Consider the following 8,247-nt stretch of genomic DNA (forward strand, 5'->3'; position numbering starts at 1 on the left):
ACGTCAAGACATTCTCATCTTCTGGTACAAAAAAAAACATTGAAATTGAAACCAAAGGAAAGATAATTTTTTCTTTTTTTTTTTTTTTTTTTTTTTTTTTTTTGGGGGGGGGGGGGGGGTATCTATTTTTATAAAATTCTGCATTGTTAATATCGATATTATGAACATTAAACAATGATGTTATCTGTGAAGATGATAACATAACAAAAATCAATTTTTTATATTTCTTCCGTGAACATGTTAAATTTTTTTACAATCAAATATCTTCCTGGTTTTGAAACAGAAATTGCAACACCGGCTAAGACTTTAATAAAAAAAAAAAGTGCTATAGCCAATTCACAGGTATGTCTGAATCAAAAATTATTTGTAGTTTAAAGAAAATTATGATTCTATAAATATATCATTTTGTAATCTTCTCTTTTCAAACGGTAACAGTGCCATTTAATTAGTCATATCTTAATGTGTTTTATCCTTATGGTAGATTTGGGATGGGCGGGGGGGGTTTGGGTCTAAATTATTATCCATAGAATTGTTTAATAATTTGTGAAATGTAGCTTACATCATGTTTTTTTTTCTCAAAAATATAATAAAAGTATGGGTCACCGGCTTTTTTCACGCTAAAGGTTGTGCAACAAGCATGGAAACCCCAATTTTGTGTGATAAAGGGAATCTACACCATAGAATTTTAAGATAAAATATGAGAAGATAGCTCTAATAATATCGTCGCTGTTACATTGTATGCAAAAACCTCGTATCTCTGATTCTCTTTTTTTTTTTGCGGAAATCGTTTTATCGATCATTAACCTGAATTCTGTCATGTGGCGAAAAAGTGTACTCGGATTGTGAGAAATCTTATTGTTCGAAAGTATCGTATCTCAAAACAAAAACCCCCGGCACGGCAGCTGACATTTAACAGGTACAGTTTTATCAATTTAAGGTTCTCAAAGCTGATGTAGCTTCGAAATAATGACTAGCTTTAAAACTACAATTATATATTTAAACTTTTTATGCATGTTTTGAAAGATATACAAATAGAACAAAAAGAAGTAGTACCAATCACCATTGTGTGCGGTACATACAGGTTCTAAAACGTTCCTGAAATACATGTAATAGTTATTTTCAATAAAAAGTACAATAGTAGTGGTTATTTCATTCGATGGATGTGTTTATAGAAGATTTAATTTTAAATGTCCGACATTTTAGCTCTAACGGTGAATTGAGATACAATGCATTAGACCGAATTATAGATAATGATTGTTGCTTTGAACAGTGCAATAATTCAGATAAATGAATAAAACTAACATAAGAAAAAATAAAAGATAATAAAGATACAAAGAATCTAAAACAAAATTTTAAGGAGAAAATGCGAAATTTATATTCTTAATGATTCATGGTAATAAAAAAACATGCATCTAATTAAATATTTTATGAGTCAAAACATTATGCAAATTAGTCATGAGCTGAAAATGAAATGCTTGAAAATAACAAATAAATGCACTTTCTTTTTTCAGGATTGTTCGAATAATGTCTAAACAAGATGTCACAGTCGGCAAATTCAAACTCTACTGAATACGAGGAAGAATATTTTTATCTGTACTCTTGTAGCAAATGATAGATTTTCTTTCAATACTGAACTACTGAGTGATTCATGTGTTATATTGATTGAGTCAAATGGAACCAGATTGTTAAAATGTGTTAGATGTAATAGACGATACCACGTGAATTGTGTCAAAAATATACCTAAAAATATAACTGACGACGATTTTCCTGAGGGTGTTTATTTATGTGACGAATGTGGTTGGTTTGTGTGTGGTGCTTATGAATCTGACAACAGCCCAAATTGATCATGTCGAAATATGAATGGCAGAGAAACACTCCTTCAGACAGTGATTATCGAGTGTATAAAGTTACAAATATATTGCAAACATTTTTTAAGAGGGAACGTGGACATTATTCTGCTACGGCATTTTGACTTCATTCCGACAATATATTACACATGGTTTAAAGTAAATTCACCTCGATATAAGATTATCGATAGAAAACCAAATAATTTTGACCAGTACCAACGCATAGAGTGGAAATTTCACCCAAATTGCAAAAATGGATGCTAAGAAATTATCACGAGGACCAGTGGCGGATCCAGTGGGGGGATGTCCAGGGGGAAACCCCCCCTTTTGTTTACGATCAATGATTTTGAATGGGGACATATGGTTGGACCCCCCCCCCCCCTTTTATCAATGGCTGGATCCGCCACTGAGGACAACAATTGGTTAAGCTTGCATTGGTAACATAGACATCGAAAGGAGAACTTTCTTTTGATTGAGTTAAGCCATTTCAATTGATATTTTATAGTGTGTCTTTCTATGTTGTGATGTTACACTATTGTTTAAGATAAGGGTGAAGGTTTGGTACCATTAAAACGATTAAACCCGCTGCAATTGTTTGCACCTGTCCTAAGTCAGGAATCTGATGTTCAGTAGTTGTCGTTTGTTGATGTGGTTCATAAGTGTTTCTCGTTTCTCGTTTTTATATATATTAGACCGTTGGTTTTCCCGTTTGAATGGTTTTACACTAGAAAGTTTTGGGACACTTTATAGCTTGCTGTTCGGTGTGAGCCAAGGCTCCGTGTTGAAGACCGTACTTTGACCATAATGGTTTACTTTTATAAATTTTGGATTGAATAGAGAGTTGTCTCATTGGCACTCATACCAAATCTTCTTATATCTATTTGGAATCTTCTCAGTCTATTTCTATGTTAAATGCATCAACGTTTCTTCGCATTCAAGGAGAAACACTTCAAAATTATCGTCAGATCAAAGAAACAGACTTGGAATGTGATGAATCTGACAGTTTTGATTCAGAAAAAGAATTTTCTCAGCAACAACCTACAATCAGAGAAAAGGACCTAAGAGCTACGGTTCCGCAGCTACAAATACTTGAATCGAATTGGTCCGTTAGAATTTTTTCCCTTGGTTTTCACTTTGATTACCATGTTGCCGAAACTACTTTCGTTACCCTGACCATATTTTTTTTTCAGGCGCGATACACACGGATTGCATCCAGCGTGCATGTCAACAGTATTGTTTCATCTAAAAAAATGATTGAAAAGTCGTATTTTACGCCAAAAATAGTAAACTTGAAAATTTTAGTGATTCGTTTTACAAGATGCTTGCATTGTCAGTTTTATCAAACCTTTTTTGCATAGTTTTCATTTGGCATTTGCGTTATTTTTTGTTTATTTACTTTTTAGAGTTACTTAAGAAGTTTAATTGTCGCTCCCCCACCCCGCCCCTTGCCCACTTTTTCATAGATTTCCTCCGCCATTGCAAACTGGAAAAGTCGGATTTTAGTTAAATGAAAAGCTTACAGTTCCGATGGGGATACCGATTGTTTGTTGAAAAACACGTCCTGCCAATCGAGAAATCAAGCATCTTGATAATGTCCGTTTCAGAGAATTTTTTGTTTGAACCAGAATGATTTTTAACAAAGTAGGATTTATACCTCCCTAAGACAAGATACTTGTATCTACGTTGGCCATTCTTTTTGATGAAACAAAGCAGGACCAACTCTTTCAATTTGTCTTTTAGTTTGTAACATAGTCATATTATGATAAAGTTAAGTGTCGCATTTATACATGTAATAATAACATTACTGCATGGACACATTGTATGCATTGATAATAAAAATGATAGTATTCCATTTAAGTTGCCTACTCATTATTATTTTACTCAAAGGTTTGACTGGGGATTAAAAATATCACCTGGGGTTCATTCATTCGGCAGTAAAACCTGGCATCTGTTCTAGATCTGTTGTGCGGGATGTGTAAACTCGAAGCCATGTGCGATCAGAATGAGGGGTACATAAAAGGCGGAAGTTGTTGATGGGTATTCACAACTCATGTAACAACATATATAAGTCGAAGAGAAACTGACAACGTCATAATAAAAAACGAAAGATCGACGAAAAAATAAACGAAGTCAACAAAACAAAACACACACACACAAAAAAACCCAAAGATTGAGCAACACAAACCCGGAAAAACTGGGGGGTCTCACGTACTTCGGATGGGTAAGCAGATCCTTCTTCACTAGTGGCACCCGTCATCTTGCTCATGTTACTGAAGAACTCACTCGGCAAGAGTTTCATTCGGTTATGTAACAATCGAGTAAAAGAGGACAGGATTGTGGTAACGTCAACTGGAACATATCTGTGATCGCCTGTGACACAGATATCCCATAACGGTTATCTGCAATTCATGATGGCGTCCATAAAACTTCCGAAGGGATATACCACTTCGAACCCTCGTTTAGCAAAACTTTTGGAGTTTGGCTCAATAGCTTCATTGTTAGCAGCAGCATCATCAAGGAAATCATGGCATGATAAGAAACGCAAGCTCTGGAATATCGCATTAACTGGAAGATATATTCTTCATACGCAGGCGCTGCTGAAATGTTGCTACATAGAAAATTCACAATTGGGAAGCTAAAATCATCCCTTTTGTTGTAAAGGTTTGTTCTCAACCGACCCTCATTGTCAACTTTTAGATGTAAGTTAAGATATGAGGCAGACTTAACAGTATCTGTGGTATTATTTATTTCAAGTTCGATGGGATAGATGCGTTCAACATAGTCACAAAACTTTGAAGTATTTAGTCGAGAGGACATCATCTATATCATAGTGGACTGTGACGTTAAAGGATAACGCTGGGGTCTTTTCATTCTCCCAAGAAGCTCCTGTGAAAAGTCTGCAAAGCATATAGTGCTAAACGAAATAAAAACGAAACAAAGCAAAACGGAACGAAACAAAATTGAACGAAACGAAACGGAATTTACCAAACGAGTTGCAACATCTAAATAAAAAAGTTCAGAAGCCTGCTGTATTATCCAATTTTATAAAATCCCTTATATATACTGCGAGAACCTCCTTCTCTGTTAAGTGTGTTCGTGAAAATTAATGTTATAACAACAAATGCGACCAAGCATTTTACTGTATACCAAAATTTTGGTAGCGTTAATAGTAAAGTAAACTCATCGTAGATACCAGGATTAAAATTGAGTACGCCAGACGCGCGTTTCGTCTACAAAAAACTCAACAGTGACGCTCGAATCAAAAAAGTTAAAAAGGTCAAATAAAGCAGAAGTTGAAGAGCTTTGAGGACCCACAAATTAAGAAAGGTTTTGCAAAATACAGCTTAATAGGTAATCTATTCCTGTGATAGAAAATCCCTAGTATTTCGAAAAATTAAAGATTTATAATCGTATTGCAAAAGTTCCAGACACAATTTTTTATTCTAAAAAATAAAGAATAGAGAAAAATAGCACAAAAGGTAAAGAATAGAGAATAATTGTGTGCTAAAATATAAAGAATAGAAAATAATTGGCAAAATGTATAAAGAAAAATGGCTAAAAAAATAAAAATACAGAATTTAAGGGGTGAACAGGGGCCTATTTTCAACAAGTTCAAGACATTCGACAAGAAGTCTGAAAGATCTTATTTCATGGGAGCAACTCAAACATAAATTATGGTAAATTCTTTTGTACACCTTCCCCTCATACATAAAGGCTCAACTGAGGAGTCTTTAAACAAACATATATATTCTTAAGGGATATAGGTACGATACTGTTATAAGGTCATCAAAGAAGGCATTTCTTGGAATTGATACTGAATCGCTCATAGGGTCTTTGCATCGGAAATAAACACATTTATTCTGAAACCAGTGTTGGCACGCCATGGGTTCTGTTATAATTTATGATGACATGAAACTAAACCCCTAACAGGAGGAGTTGTGGTTGATTTTCATATGATGAAGACAAAATCTTTCGATCTCTTTAATTGAGGTTTGGAGCTTGCATATCAGTAACTGTTAGTGGTTCTTTGTTAATTCATGTTGATCTCATTGTCATATTGCTTAGTTTCTTCTGTTACCTATTCTAAAATGGGACTCGGACTTCTTTTAACATGTTTAAGTTGAGTTTTACTTTACGTTTTGTTGTGCGTTTGTTTATTCCACATTGGGTGGAGGTTAGGGGGTTGAGATATCACACTTGAAACATGTTTACCCCCTAATCCCCCTCGCATTTTGCGCCTATCAGGTTTCTATAGCCTTTGTTACTCTTGTGTGTATTTTTTTTTTTAAATTTTGTTTCATTTGTAACTTTCTGAGTTTAGTGTGGCGTCCATTTCGATGAACTAGTGTACATTATTGTTTATGGGCCAGCTGGAGCTCGCCTCCGCTGCGGGATTGTCTCGCCGCTGCATGCCTGTTGAAGACACATTAGTTGACATGGGCTAATTTCTGCTCTTTGGTCGGGTTGTTGTCTTTTTGAAACATTCCCTGTAACTATCTTTCCAACCGTGACCGAGGCAAGTCATAGAAGAAAGTGCCCAGGTTTATACATATATCAGCTCGAAAACATTTTGTTATTCAAAAAGGTAAACTTGAGACTTTTCTCCAACATTTATCAAATGTGTGACTTTTATCCTTAATTTTTTTGCCGCATCCACGATTGCGGAACCTTGCCATTGGTGACTCGATCTTTTTCCGACTGCGATATTTTTTAGTTTGTAAGACTTTTTCCGTTTATTTGTTCCATATATACATACATAATCCATTTGCACAATCTATTGACAACTTTATAAAGCCAGGTCAGAGGCGGATTTAGGGAGGGGGGGGGGCAGGATGCCCGGGCCCCCCTTTTGTGGAAAAAATTTGGTTGATTATATGGGTCATTTTCAAAAAATGTTGAATTTTCAGTACACCCATGCTAAAAATTTTATTTCTAATGGAAAATGCAGTTGTAAGTGTTTAAATGAAAGTTTGTAGGATTTATGAGTCAGAACATTAATAGTAAACACGATTTAGATCTATTTTGATAAGATTAAAATATATCAAAGTCCGATTTTTGCGTAATCAATGTGCGTACAGTGTCCGAGTAACACATTTCATAATGGACAAATGATTTTTGTCCTATTTTCTGATCGCCTTGATATCTGCAAAAGGGACTTTTATAGAACGTAAATAATAACTCTAACGAAAAATCGTTGCTTCTTTATTATTTTATGTAACATTTTTTCTACAAACTAAATTCAATCAGCGTACATGAAGTTCATGTCCATCCTGTTACCGCTACTTAAATCAGCCGTTAAAATTTTCTCCCTATGAATATTGAACTAGTCAGTGTTGATTTCAGAAGCGCAAAGTAACCTAAACATTTAACACAGTACGTTTCTTGTATAACAGTGTAGAGAAAAGAAATTTGAAGACATTTAGTGAAAAAAAATAGTGGGTACTTTTTTGTCATGTCTATGCTGTTACCAACATATTGATTAATTACACCAATATTATACTTGCAAAAAGTGCAATAACGTGTTGAAAACCAAAAATACGACAGAAAAACATTATCACTTAATCTTCGCAATTTAGCATTTGCAGGTGCAATATACTGCTATCGGTAACAGGATAGACAAAAAGGTAACAGGATAGAACTTAATATAGTGATATATCATTAACGTACGTTCCTGTTACCAATAAAATATAGACAAAAGTAAACCAACGTGCGAGGGATTTACTTGATGTTGGGTTTATTTGAAAGAGAGAACAAATGCTGAACATTATGAATTGCTATCTTAGACTTGCATTACTGGTGGTTATTTTTATAACCTTTGAAAACCAATTTTTAGAGGCATTTTTCAGTACAACATGGAAAATTGGCAAATAATCTATTATTTCCCAGAATGAATATATATAAAAGTTTTTGCTCTTGAAAACCATCTTATTGACCACGAAAAACAAGTTTAAAATTTTATCGAAACCTTTTCTAAATAACCCGAAATTTCTTTTGAACATGGTAACAGGAGAGACAAAATATTGCACCACCTATCAAAAAATGTTTCAATACATGATATTCTTGTATGACATTATCAAGATTGCATCTTTTTATATGTTGTTCTATAAGTACTGTTTGTTTTGATTTGCTTATGACGAGGGTTGTTTGAATAAGTAACTTTAAATCAATATTGCAATTTCAAAATTCGACATTTTTTGAAATTGACCCATATATGGAATCAATGAAGCATGACTGGAGCGGGCCTCCTCTTAGACAGTTAGTGCCACCCCCCCCCCCCCCCCCCCCCCTTTTATGAAAATTTCTGAATCCGCCACTGCAGGTGACATACACTTTCCATTACATAAACTACATTCTCTGTTTGACTATAGAGCAGAAATACCCGGACTCGGGAAGTCACGGA

The sequence above is a fragment of the Mytilus californianus genome, unplaced genomic scaffold (genome assembly GCF_021869535.1).
Source record: "Mytilus californianus isolate M0D057914Y unplaced genomic scaffold, xbMytCali1.0.p SCAF_8, whole genome shotgun sequence".
Lineage (NCBI taxonomy): Eukaryota > Metazoa > Mollusca > Bivalvia > Mytilida > Mytilidae > Mytilus > Mytilus californianus.